The sequence below is a fragment of the Desmodus rotundus genome, chromosome 3 (genome assembly GCF_022682495.2).
Source record: "Desmodus rotundus isolate HL8 chromosome 3, HLdesRot8A.1, whole genome shotgun sequence".
In the NCBI taxonomy this organism is placed as follows: domain Eukaryota; kingdom Metazoa; phylum Chordata; class Mammalia; order Chiroptera; family Phyllostomidae; genus Desmodus; species Desmodus rotundus.
The window spans coordinates 8579421-8593768 of record NC_071389.1 but is presented as its reverse complement, the minus strand read 5'-3'; the positions used below and the strand labels follow the sequence as shown (position 1 = coordinate 8593768).

Here is a 14348-nt window from a genome sequence, read left to right as displayed (position 1 = left end):
GTTATTAATCTGGGGCTTCTTGAACTCTGACCCCAGGAACTCTACGCTTCTATGGAGCTTCTTACAGCGTTGAGTCAGTCTCTGAGGAAATGAGCTTTAAATGATACATTTTTTAAAAAGTCACTCGACTTCTTCACGTACTTAGAAAAAAGGACGATTTAGGCGAGGTGCCAGGACTATAGCTTGGCCACGTGATCAGGACTCTGCACATATGTTTTCCCAATAATTTATTACAGAAATGTCAAGTGCACAGAAAAGTTGGAAGAAGTGGATGGGGACCTCCAAATACCCAGCACCTGGGCCCCACAATTGGTGTTTTGTTGTATTTGTTGGATCACAGATCCACCCAGCTATCCAGTTGTGCATCCGTTTTGTATTTTGATGCTGCATCTCCAAGTAAATTCTATACGTGTTTTTCAGAACATAAAAGTCTCTGTGACTGAAGCAGGTTCCAAAATCCTGGCGACAGTTCACAGGATGCTTGCATTCTGATTTGAGATGTGCTGGTTACAGCATGACACCCCCATCTCAGATGGAAAGCTCACTGCGAGGGGAGGGTGCTGGACCGTGGATTTTCAAAAGTCATCTAGTTGTGATCAGATACGTATCAGATCTGGTTCTGCTCTTCAGCAACAGCTCCATCGTCACTTCCTGAAGCCCTACTAAGTGCCAGGCACTGTGCTCTCCCTTCCATACACATTGCTTCTTTTTGTCCTCAGAACAACCCTGCGAGCTATCAGTATTGTCCCACTTTACAGATGGGGAAACTGAAACTCAGAGAGTTTAAGGTCACAAAGCAGTAAGTGACAGGGACAGACCTCTGAGCACTTGCATGTAACTAGGGCACCATGGCTCAGCTGGATTCCCAGGCCTCCATGGCTGCTGGGTGGGGCAGACTGGGGTCCGTGAGTTACACTGCCCGTTGACACTTGGGACAAGCAATAATAGCGAGTCTTCGAAATCAAGATTCTATTCTCTGAGAGGAAAAGACACCCTACCTGGTAAGAGAAATAAAAATAAGCCACCTAGTGTCTTTTATATTTGTAAACTCTGAGGCCTATGAGTGCTTGCCTTACAAATATCGATGCTTCCATATCACGAGAAACAAATTTTATGAGGTTTGCTGTCATTAATGTATGAGGAAAGACATTTTTCCAAAAGAAGCATGCCCTCCTGCCATCGGGCCATTTCAGCTACTCATCTTCAGTCGCAGAAGGCCCTGTTATCAAGCAACACATTCAAGCCTCATTAATCTGAAGTACACATTTGTGCAAAGTGCCTCTTCTGCAGGAATGCCGCTCGACTAACGTCCCAAACTTGGGTGATGTGCACATTTGCTTTTTAGCTCTCACCCCAGACGTTCCCCGGGGCCGGTGCTGTCTCCCCTTAATGGTGACCACCTGACCACCCTGGCTAAAGGCACCCTCCAGTACTGCCACTCTCTAGCTAGCATGCCTCCCTGCTGTGTGTCCTTCCTGGTACTTATCGTTCTCTGACATTTTTCTGTCCTTTTCTTTAGTTGTGTTTGCTGTTTGCTTCCCTTTCCCTAAGATGCATTTTCCAGGACAGCCGAACTGTGTTGTTTTTGTTGACGTCATTCTTCATGGGTTTCTCGCATCTGTACCATCTTCAGAGCAAAGGCACTGCACCCTCTCTCAGAGGATGTCTGGAGGGCACACAGCCTGGGAGAATACAGGTAATGCTTACAATGAAGATGACGCCTCCCTTGGGGGCAATGGTCAAATTTGCTAGCAGCCCCTTCCAAAGATAGGGGTTTTCTGAGCTTGGAGCTTCTTAGCCAGGATGCAGACCCACTGTGTGCACAGCACCCACCTCTGCTGTTCTGCACCACCCCAAGGAACTTTGGGGGCCAGGGGAACCAATGTCAATGTGAAGCTCTGGTTGCCTGTTGGGTCGGCTCTGCTGTGAAGAATAGTCCTCTGTCTCCGGCGCAGGTGTTTCCTGTCTTCCTCCAGCACCTTTAAGATGGGCAGGCAAACACCTCAAACCCTTCGAAGCTCCTGACAGTTTTCTTCACTACCGCGTACCCAGCACCTGGAGCAACACCTGATTCACACACAGGAGGTGCTCAGTAAACACTTGCTGAATGAATGAGAATACCAAGTGACACCTCGAAGCAATTAAAGCAGCGGGCTGGCTACGAATCTGTGACAGTAACTACCTTCATTTGCCCTTCAGTATCTATCCTAGATGACTTCTTGGAAAACCTACAATCTCTTTAGCTTTTGGGTTGGACAATATTTCTCCACCTTAGTCTTGCCCTGTGCAGTCACTGCCCGGCCTGGAAGCACCGTAGAAAGTCATTTGAAGGCGTTCAACTCTGTAAGTTCATTCTTAGTCCCACAGAGCACCAGCCACAGTGAAGCGTGGGCACCCCTCGACCCTTCACTGACCGGGTCAGGATGGGCTACAGGAGCAAGATTTCTTCTGAGGGCTGCAGGTCTTCAGTGGCCTGGGAGCCTTAGAAGTTCCTCCAAGGAGAGGGCAGGGAAGGGGTAACTCTGATCACGGAGTGGTGGTGTCTGTAAATCCGGAAAACCTGGGGGCGCCCTTTCTAATCTCAGCTCTACACCACGGGAATTGCCCTAGTTGGTGTCAAGGAGGGTCCTAAAGCTCCCGCGGGGGCTACCTCGGTTGGGGGCGGGGGCTGCACTTAGGTAGGAAGGGCTTGTGTTGGGGCACCTCCTCTGGGGCCCTCCTGGCGACAGGAGTCTGGATCAGAGAGGCGCCAGAGTGAGGCCGGGTCACTCCCCGCCATCCTAGCCCTTGACCTAGCAGAGCGGACCTGTCCGCCTCAGGTCTCCGCCTGCCGGGGCTGCCGCCTCCTTCCGTGCCACACTCACCTGGCTGGAGGAAGAGGCCCACGCTCCGTCCTCCGCCGAGAGCCCGGCGGGCTCGCGAGGCGCCAGGCCCGCTCCCGGGCGAGGCCTCCGGGCCGCGCTTCCGTGGAGTCTCCAGCCAGCAGCGCGAACCCCGCGCACCCGCCCGGCGTGTGTACGCGCGTCGCCTTGGCAACTCCGCTGGGCGGCCAAAAGGGTGGGGGGCGTGGCCTGCGCTTCGGCGCCCCAGGGTAGGAGGCGGTGCGCAAGGCAACTCCCGACGAGTACAACCTGCCACCCGACCTCGAGGCATCCCCGACCTGCCACTTAAGGGTCCTCAGCCCGATTTCACAAATGGGGAGACGGGGGCTCAGAGTTCATAGAAGGGGCCCTAGGTTTACAGCAAGAAGAGAGCGGATCCAATCCTCTAGTCTGGGTGCGTTGGGGATTGGGGAGTAGGCAGGGGTGAGAGGGTGATGGAGCTGAATCGGGAGAAGCTTGGAGGTTAGTACCTTCTGCCCCAGCCAAATCCCCAGTGCTTCTTGTTGCAGATGAGAAAATAGAGTAAGCTAGAAGGACCACCACGTCTGGGGGTGGGAGTGAGGATGGGAGAGGGATGGGGTGGAAGGAATAATGTTGAAAGAAGGAGGGTTTCTTCCAAGAGCTGGGGAAAAGATATTTCTAAACCCACAACCCTGCTCTTCCTTGTCAAAACTGGCATTTATTCATTCATTTGTTCTTTCTTTATCTCTGCAAACAATCCCTGAGCCCGTATGAGTGTCAGAGAGTAGCCCCGGTTGACCTGGATCAGTCACTGTCCTTAAGAAGCCTGCACCCACGGGCGCTGCAGAGAAGCCCGACTCAAAAATGTCAGCGATGATCATTATTTCTATTACATCACTCGCGCTTCGCAGGAAAATAAGGCTCAGAGACACAGAGGAACATGTCCAAGTTTGCACTGCTAGAGATTATGGCAGGGTTTGAATCTGGGTGGGTGTGGCAAGGAAGGTCCTCCCAACCCCCCAGGGACTACAGGTGACAGTTGTCACAACCACAAGACAAAGATGCTTTCCTTCCTCCCTGAACTGGCTGGGCTCCTGTCTGTCCTGAAGGCCTAGTTGTGCCAGGAGGGAAAGGGGTCCTAGACCAAGGGGGGAAAACCTAGCTCAGTTGCCAGTCACTGGGCTTCCTTCACATGGAACCTCTGCCCCCATTAAATCTTATTCACCCCAGGCACCTTCCCTGGGTGTTTCCTGATTAGAGCAAGCACACCCACTGTGTCCGCTCCCAGACCTACCTGCTGTTTTTCCTGTTGGTCCTGGCAATCCAAGATGAAATGAATGCTGGCCTTGGGCCCCAGCCCACCTCCTGGGAGAAGTAGAGAGGCGTGCCCAGCTTCTAGCAGGCAGATGAGAGCCAGAGAAAGAGTGGGAATAGGAGCAAGGGAGGGCAAGAGCTAGAAGAGAGCATGACCAACAGGAAGTAGCCAAGCTATTGAGTAGGATGCCAGATGGGAGAGCAAGGGCCTGCTGGGGGCTCAGCAGCCCATGACCTGATCCTACGGGCTTAGGAGATGCAGGTTTTTACATACGTACACACACAGATGCAAGAAAAGAAATTCAAACCACAGAAAGAACAACTGGTAACCGAGGCCTTCCACAGCTGTCCTCACCTCAACCCCTGGTGGAAAATGAGAACACTCCCAGGTTTTCCTCAAAGGGACTCTTCTATGGCTGGATTGGAGCATCCATTTCTCTTGCAGGTCAGTCTTCAATGCCAGTTGGTTCCCTGGGCTTTGCCACGGGAGTCCGTCTGTACCTTCTGTTCGGAAACTGCAGAAGCAGCGTGCTGATCCCCCTTTGAGGGGCCTGTTGTTTTGTTACATGCTGTCCAGACCTCACCTGTGAAGTGGAGATGATGACAGCATTACCTGTAAGGGTGAGATGAGTTGATATGTGCAAAGTACTGAACTGTGACTGAGCGTTTGCAATCATGTCTTTTGTTTTCTGATGATCTGGGAGGACAGCCCAATCCCAACCTGGGTCACAAACACCCCCGGGGAAAGTGTCGCTGTGCACCAAGGCTCAGGCCCTACCTAGAGCAAACCTGACTTTTGAACAGTGCCAAACTCTCTGCCCACTGCTCTGGGATCTTTCTGGGTGTGGATGTCAGAGACAGGATGTGTGAGCGCCCCCCCCCCCTCCACTGGAAACCCCCATAGGGGATTCCTGAGAACCCAGCTGGTGTCTGGGGTGGTACCTGTTGAACAAATCCATTAATTCTACTTCCAGGCATTGGGCAAACAAACCTTCATTGTTATTATTTTTTTTTGCAAGTAACAATGAACCTTTATGAATGTGGTTAACAAAACCAGGTAATATTTATCAAGCTTTTTTAGGTACCAGCTACCATGCCATGCACAGTTTTATTTAATTCTTAGCCCAGCTGCTAAGAACTGAGGCACAGAGAAGGCAAATAACTTGCCCCGGTACAAGTCTTGTAAGTGGTGGGTTCAGGATTTGAACCCTAGCTGTTTAACTCCGGAGTGCTATATTTTTTGTAAGTTTTTTTTTTTAATCAAAAAAAGAACACAGTAGTGAAAGTGAACGTATCATAAGTGTACACTTGATGAATTTTCACAATGTACATGCTGAACTAGAACCCAGCTCAGTGCAGAATGACACTACCCCCCACCCCTGAGTCTCTCTACACCCCTTTCTAGTCTTTGCCTTCCTGTGACTCTGACTTCCAATATCCCAGATAATTAGTCCTGCTTGTTTCTGAACTTCATATAAACGGAACCATACAGATGCCATTTTCTGCCTGGTTTTTGTCACTCAACATTAGGTGTGTGAGACTCAACCATGTTGTTTGATGTTTTATTCATTCTTGTTCCTGTGTTGCATTCCATAGTATTAGTGATCTATTCCCGCATAACAAATTATGATAATCTTAGTGGCTCAAAACAACACACACTTGTCGCTTCACGGTTTCAGTGGGTCAGGAATCCCGGCACTGCTCAGCTGGGTCCTCGGCTCGGGGTCTTATAGGCTGCAATCAGGAGTTGGCCAGGGCTGGGGTCTCATCTGAGGCACAACTGCGAAAGGATGTTCTTTCAAGCCATGTGGTTGTTGGAAGGATTCAGTTCCTTGAGGCTTGCAGACCGAGGGCCCCTCTGGTTCTTCCTAAGGACTTCTCTGTAGGCTAAGTCAATAAAATCCTTTGGCAAGATGTTACAGTTTTATGTAACGTGATCATGGAAATGACACCCTGTGTCACTTTTGCAGCATTGTGTTGGTTAGAAGTAAGGTACAGGTCCCACCCACATTCAAGGGAAGGGGCTAACACAGAGGTGTGGACGCCAGGGCTAGTTGGGAGCCTTGTATGAGTCTGTTGGCTCTGAGTTCCCTCGGTGGCAAGCCAGCGTGAGCCCCAGCTTTTGAGAAAGCCTCTTTGAATCAACAGAAAGCCTCCTAGTGTATCTGGTTGAGATGACCTCATCCTTTGTCACCTTCTCTCTTGTTTTCTGGAGGTTTTGCAACGTCTTGCTTACTGTCTGCATTCTTTTCTCATTTGAACAGCGCTCCTATTTTGAGCTTTTTTGGGGGGGTTGGTGTCATTCCCATCACATGCTTTTTATCTTCCTTTCCAACCTCTTGCCTCTCTAGACATTTCTTCTCAAGTTTCCTCTGAATCATTTCATTTGGTCTAAATATATTCATTTTTTCCTTCTTCCTCACTGTACTCAACATAGATCTCTTTTCCCCAGAACAACTGTTCTTTTCTTTCCCCTCCCTCACCCAAATCCTCGTCTTTCGCCTTGCTTTCTGACCTCTCCTAAGAACTGATTGTTTTTTTGAAACTTAAGCCGCAAAGATCATCCCTTCTAATCTGAGTCTGAGTTTGGATCACTGTCGAGAAGCAAGGGAGACAGGAATGTTGCTGGGTAATTAGCATCCTCCACAGAAGGGCTGAGTGCTCAAGGGGAGTGTGTGTGGGAGGGGGAAGTTTAGAGGGACCTGGGGTTGGAGGGGGAGGTACATTTTTTTGCCTAAAGTGGTGCTTGGGGGCCAGGGTGGGATGGGGTCAGGAAAGGCTCTAAAAAAAAAGGAAGCACTTGACATTTGAAGGATGGGTAGGATTTCAGGAGGTAGAGCAGGGAGAGAAGACTATGGTGGAAGGAAGGCACAGTGAGGATAGAGGCTAGAAGACAGGTGGTAAGAGAAGCTCAGTATGGTGGTACAGAGGGAGAGGGGAGGCTGGGAGCTGAGAATGCAAACCGACTGGCCACGGTCTGCCTTCAGGTGTGTTTGTTTGGCTTTCATACTGTGTAAAGACTTTTAATTAGTTGCTGAAGGGATAGGCCTCTTTCTGGGGAGTGACAGAGAAACTGATTCAAACTGGCTTCAACATGAAAGCAAATTTACTGGTTCCTGTAAATGAAAAGTCTGGAAGGAACAGTTGGGTTCAGGCCCAAGTGATGTCATAAGGCCTTGGCCTCTCTCCATTTCTTGGCAATGCTTTAACCATGTGGATCCAACAAGAGATAGAATCTCTGTATAATGGTCACAAGAAGGCTGCCATAGCTCCAGCCCTTATATCTATTGCTTTGAATCCCTTGGGGGAAGAGTGAGAGTCTTTTCCCCAAAGTTCCCCTAAAGGCCTTGCTGCTTCTCATTTTCTCTGATTGGATCACAGGGCCATTCCTGAGTTAATTATATCAGAATCAGAGGCTGCTGTGCTCTGATTGGCAGAACTTGAGTTACATCGAACTTGAGGGAAGGAATAAGAGAGAAGCATCAATCTGTTGCTTAGCTTATTTATGCATTCATAAGAGGGGAACGGAGGGAGAACAAGAGGGAGAAAAATATCCATATGAGAAACATTGATTAGTTTCTTCCTCTGCGTGTCCCACCTGGGGACTGAGCCTGAAACCTAAGCATGTGCCCTGAGAATCGAACCCACAACCTTTTGGTTTGTGGGACGATGCTCCAGCCACCTGAGCCACACCAGCCAGGGCCCATCGGTTGATTCTTGTATATGCCCCAACCGGGGATCGAACCTGCAACCTTGGTGTATTGGGACAACGTTCTAACCAACTGAGCTATCTGGCCAGGGCTTAGATAACACACCTTTGAAATGTCAGAGAAATTTCCTTTTCCAGACCCCTCAGGGTCCAACCTCCACACAGAGCACAGACCCCAGAACCCCTCACTGTTATCTTGTTGCCTGCGTACCATCTCTATGTGCTGTGAATGTCAGTTATTAACTATCCTGTCCCGACCAGTGCGAAAGACATGTCTTTCTATTTTGCCTTCTTTAAAAAAAAGATTTTATTTATTTTTAGAGAGAGGGGAAGGGAAGGAGAAAGGGAGAGAAATATCAGCGTGTGGTTGCCTCTTGCGCTCCCCCTACTGGGGACCTGGCCCACAACCCAGGCATGTGCTGTGACTGGGAATCATACCATTGACCCTTTGGTTCGCAGGCCACTGCTCAGTCCACTGAGCCACACCAGCCAGAGGTATTTTGCCTTTTTATTCAGTCCCAGAGATTCCCCACTTTGCTTTTTCCTGTTCCCTTAATCTACTGCCAATGGATCTCACGTAACTCTCTTTACATCTTCTCCTTTGATTCTAACGTATAACATAAGTTGCAAAACTGCCATTCTCCAGGACATTTTCTCGATCTGTTGAGATTTACTTTCCCAGTAATTGTTGTCAGTTTGGTCCAAATAAACTCGTTAAAATTCTTTACAGGCTTGGGTGTTTCTTACGTTGACGCCCTTTACATTACCCTACCTGCCCCCGCGATATCACACCTCACGAAACTTACAGTAAATCCCGAGTATCGTGCGACACCCAGTCAACACGCAATGTCCTCGATTCCCTCCAAGTATCTCTGAACTCTTGGCTTGTTAGAATCAGGATCCAGACAAGATGTACACGTTACACTTGGTGTTTGTGTCTCTAAAATCTCATTTATTCTGTGACAGCAACTCCTCCCCCACCTTCCCACATATACCACTATTTTTTTTTTTTTTTTTTTAACAGCCACTGGTGTGTCGGAGAAAAAGGGTCTTCTGTGCTGGGGCAGTAGTCATGTCCTGGATTTGTCTGACCGCATCCTCAGGGCTCCAGTTAACTCGTTCCTCTCTCCCCTGTGTTTCCCGTAAACTCCTAGTTAGTTCCAGAGGCCCGATCAGACTCCAGGTCTTTTCATCGTCAAGGCTACTTCACAGGCGGGGCGGCTGACTCCTTGTGCGTCTCACTGTGAACACATAATGTCTGGCCACCCCGTTCTTCGTGACACTGAGAACGCCCGTGGGAGCAGAGCTAATAGACGGAGCCATCCGTTACAAAGTCCGCATCGGCTCCCCGCTCCAATCACTTGTTTTATTTGTGGTAAAATACACATAACACGAGTTTACCATCATAACCGTTTTAAGTGTACAGTTCGGTAGTGTTGATTGCATTCACGCTGTTGCGTAACCATCAGCACCATCACCTCCAGAACATCTTCAGCTTGCAAAACCGAAACTCCACACCCCCCGCCCCCCCAGCCCCGGGCAACCACCGCCCTACTTTCTGTCTCTATGGCTTCGACTACTCTCGAGACCCTTCTATCAGGGGAATCACAGGGCAGTTGTCCCTTTGTGACTGACATATTTCACTCAACATAATGGCCTCAAGGTTCATCCAAATTGTAACGTGTCAGAATTTCCTTCCTTTTTAAGTCTGAATAATATTCCACTGTGTGTGTGTGTACACACACACACACACCATATTTTGTTTATCCCTTCATCTGTCCATCTAAGTGATTGACACTTAGGCTCATCAACTTTTACCTAATAGTTTCAGCACCCTTTGAGGACCACACCCTACCTAGATCCATGATTTCCTTTGGGGTTATAGAGTTCCAGTTTTTCTGCTTACTCCATTGGTAACTATTAGCTAGAATTCTTCTACAAGGAAGACTTTTCCTTCAACTCTTTATCATAAAACACAATTTGTTCAGGGAAGGCAGAATCAACGATTGGTTCTTTCCTTTTTTGTGTCAATAGTCAGAGTAAGAAGCAACTGCCCAAGTGATCAATGAGACTTTAAAAAGGGCCTTAGGAAGCTTAGATTTAGAATATGTAGATGCGTGCCGATCCATCGACGTCATTATTTGGTTCGATGCTCGCACTGTGGCACCGCGGGTCCACTCAGGCTGGCTCCCCTTGTTTTTCCCGGTGGAAACCACACAGCACTCATCTACAGCCATCCGCGTTCGTATCGCCCTGGTGTGGTCTTGGGGCAGACAGCTCTCTGTCTCAGCTTTCCTTCCCGGCACGAGGCGGCTGAACACGGTAAGCTCTAGAAGCGTGCCTGCTCAACACTCCACTTCTTGTAGCGTTTTCACACGAGGCTTACTCATTGCATCCTCCTAGTCTCGTTGCGGCCCAATGCAGTTAGCAACAGCTTCACTTGGCAAACATGGAAACTGCCAACCGGGTGACGCTATTTCTACTTCTCCCTACTTAAAACCATAGTTCACACACAATATTATATTAGTGTCAGGTGTACAACATAGTGACTTGATATATCTCTTAGGAAGGGGTTACCCAGCATCCTTTGAGGGTCACGCCCTAGATCCATTACTTCCTTTGGGGAAACAAATGTCTGGGGACATTTTTACGATTTTCACACCTGGGCGGGGCTGTTGGCATCTAGTTATCGAGGCCAGAGCTGCTGCTGCACACCCTGTGGTGCACCGGACAGCTCCTCCCCCCCCCCCCCCCCCCCCCCCCGTGTCAATGCCACCCACGCCACGTGTCAGCGTGCCACTGCGGAGAAGCCCCGGCATCCATCTCTAGAGAAAAAAAATCATATTATTTTTAATTCAGTGTATACTCAACGAAAGAATGTATAGAAAGGTATCCATCTGGGAATTAAACTACACTTGAAGCGGGACGGTGGGATGGTCTGTTTTGAGCACACCCACAGAGCTCAGCCATATCATGCTCTCCTACTGTTTCTGCTTCAGTCTTATTTCTGGCTCCTGTTGTGACCCTGGAGACTTTTCTATTATTGGCCTAAGGGGAGATTAATGGACGATTTTACTGCGTTCGAGTCAATGGAAAAATTTTAGGGCTTAAACATTTTTTTTAAGCTTCATCAAAATGAAGCTGTATCCTAAATAGCAGTTAGATATTTTTGGTCCCAACTTCTCTGCAATTTTATTGATTGAATGGATATTTTCAACAGACTAACCTTAAAAAAAAAACAGAAACTTTTATTATGTATTAGTTTCGGGTGTGCAGCTTAGTGGCCAGACAACCATCTACTTTACAAAGCGGCCCCCTGAGATTTCCAGGCCCAGTATGATTGACTATGTTCCCTCTGCTTTGCTTACATCTCCAGGACAGCACTGCCTTTTAAAGTCGGGGAAATTACTGTGCTGTTCCGCTCTCCACTTCTCCTGTGACATGTATATCCCCGTCCCCTTTGCTCTATTGTATTTGCACTGATTTAAAAGAATCCCATGGGTGTTCTTTTACCATTGGCCACTGCTAGAATTGTGTATCCTTTCCTGTTCAAAAATGTCCATTTCTGGGCTTGGACTTTGAATCTGATTTAAAGCTAATTTGCCGGAAACAAAACAGGGAGCTTTTTGTTTTATTTTTGGTTCAACTTTGAGAGAGGCAGGAATTCGATAAGGCAGATGTATTTATTCACTTGTTCACATCAAGTACTCACAGTTTCTCTTCCAAACACATATACTCATGGCTTGTCTTATTGTATCGGCAAGGAAAAAGAAAAGCTTGCTATCACACTGTGACATTATTTTTCCCTTGGTTGTGTTTTGTTAAAGTAGATGGTACTGATTTTTCCTGACTGGACACAACCGTCAAGGACGCCTTCTGAAATAAGACATCTTGAGGGCGAATGCTAAGGGTATTTTCTTGGGTTTCAAAAGCCCACACACCTCCCAGGTTTTGTACAGGGCTAAGCCCCGCTGATCTCTGAGGGGCGTGCTGTATTATTTGACGCTGTGTTTTCCTGAGAAGAAAGGCTTATAGCAGAAAAGGTCTTGCCCTAATTTTTGTTCCCCAAATTAGATTTTAGTTGTTTTATTTTGTTATATACCCTTTGTTAGTTCGAAGCATGCTTTCAAATAATGTAACATTTCTCAAATCTCTTTGAGTTTGTAAGTACTATGGACCATTATCTTTCCCACATCCTTTATAATTCAGTTAATAAATTCCAGGTTTTAATGCAGAGTTGGGCCTGGGGATGGGGAAAAAAAAAAAAGAAATGGAAGAGACATGTTTTTTATCATGCCATGGAGAATTAGATTTATAGTCCTGGATTAGAGAGGGATGAGAAACCAGTCTTTGTAAAAACTGACAGTTGAGAAAAGAGGAAAGTACCACATTCTGGCTGACCTCCAAGGATGACTGTTTCCTGCTTCTTTGTGATGGCGCTGACGTGGGTGGCCAGGCTCTACGATCAAAGGCCCCTCGGCCGGAGAGCATGGCTCTCCCTTCCTCTGGGGCAGGGTTTCTCAACCGTGGCACCATTGACATTTGGGGCAGAATAACTCTTTGTGGTGGGGACTGTCCTATTCGTTGTAGGATGTTTAGCAGCATCCCTGCCAAACGCCCCCTGGGCAGCAAAATCAATCCCGGTGGAAAACCACTGATCGAAGGTGAAACGTCTCATTGGCGACGATGTTTAAGCATCACTGGGAGCTTAAACCTCTCGATGTTTTGTCACATGTTGCATCGGGGGGTTGGTTGGTATCAGCACATCGTCCACCCGACTGCCTACCTCGAGTCTGCTTTTCCCCTGGGGTGTTGGTGTCAGTGAGACACATGTGGGTGGCAGCCAGGTCGGCCTTGAGCAAACTCTCATGGCAAGGGCTGCATTTTATTTTGTTTTTTAAGGGCCTCATGTTAAGGACTCTTGGCGTGTGTGGCCCTGTGTCCTCTCCAGCAGATTATCTGGGTTAAATTTGCATCCACATATTGTGCGCTCCTTCGAGGGCGTCTTTCCCTCTGTCTCAGTCGGCTTGCCGCCCCGACCGCGCTCTCCATAGATTACTGGAGAATCCGACATTGATGTGCTGTGGCTTGCTCTCACGTAACTACCCCAGCCTCGGGCACTCTGGGACAGCAAAGAGACAGAGTCTTTCTCCTTTTGGCTCGATGTGAAGACTGTTCTGGAATGATCTGGAAGTGTCTTGCAAACCGCCATCCACACGGGTGGCAAGACCTCTGGAGAGCATGCCTGCTAGCACATCACGAGGTTGTCATGGGGGGGAGGGTGCAGCCTTCCCATTAGAGGCGCAAGCTTCCTCACTGGGCAGTGGGCACAGCAGGTCTGCAGTGGGTCTGAGGCGGGAGGCCCCCGGCACTGCAGCCTGGCTCACCCTGCCCCACAGCCTCAGTTCTCCCTCTGGCTGTCTGGTTAGTGGTTTGCCCTTGCAGGTGACCTGTGGTCTGAATGCCACATGACACAGGAAGCCATCTACCGGACAACATCGTCAATGGACTGTAGGACTTTGGACAGGTCTCTTGGCTGCTCCTGGCCTGTGTCTGCCCTGTTGAATTACCGGGTTTGGCTCACTCACCGCTCCTTGGAGTGTGGTCCTTGACCCTGAGCATGGAAGGTGCCTCGTGGGGAAAAAGTTCCGTGGGCCACGTGGTTTGGGAAGTGCTCTGCTCGGCAGCATCTGGAGATTGATAATGTGCATAAGCATATGAGGCAAGACTTTCTGACTTTCCTGCACCCAGATGGCCCTGTGGCGCACTGGTTACCTTTCTCCAGCATTCCTTCCCCTGGAGTCTTTTCTGACTCCTCCCCCTTCCCACTCCCCCCTCCCACTTATTTTTCTTCACAGCGCTTCCCATCTTCCGACATTACATTACATATGTATTTACTTGTTCACCTCCTGTCCCCCTCCACCCGGAATGACGCCTCTGTGTCAGCAAGAACCTGGCCCGTCTGTTCGTGGTTTCTCCCTAGCACAGGGCACATAGTAGCTGCTCAGTAAAAATCTGTTGGGTAAATAGACTTTGTTTAACTCGGGGATTTCTGAATGGACCTAGTCAGGGACCTTTTTCACTTCCACCCATAAAATCCAGAACATGCTTGAGGACTCACCAAGAAAGAGGGTCTCTAAAATTCTGATGGCTGTGGTTCCTAAGAGTCACTTTCTTAGTCCTAGACACCCGGTTCGAATATATGGACAAGGCGGCTGAATGAGGTGGCTATATGAGACTGAAAATCAAACAAAACAGACTGTTCACGTTCCATGATGGGAACTGCCACCCTGAGCCCCGGGGGACCGAGGCTTGCTCCAGGCTGGCCGCAGGGCTGCTCCGGTGGCCTGAATTACGGGGCCCTGCTGCCCTTCCCCGGAGCTGGCTTCCTGCGAGGATTCCTCACATACTGCTCAGGGCACCTGGTGAATTTCCCAGAACATGTTTTCAGAAATAAGCGTGAGGCCCACGCTTGGAGAAGC

At 48.8% G+C, this 14348-nt stretch overlaps 1 protein-coding gene across 12 annotated transcripts in view; it reads right to left on the bottom strand.

Moving 5' to 3' along the window:
• The window catches only part of FHAD1 (forkhead associated phosphopeptide binding domain 1), a 116836-nt gene extending 113844 nt beyond the window's left edge, over positions 1–2992 (bottom strand). For all 12 annotated transcript variants that reach the window (XR_011650944.1, XR_011650945.1, XR_011650946.1 and 9 more), the window contains exon 1: positions 2865–2992. The gene's annotated coding sequence lies outside the window, so the exon portion shown is untranslated. The remainder of the gene's footprint in view (positions 1–2864) is intronic.
• Positions 2993–14348: the final 11356 nt, after the last annotated feature.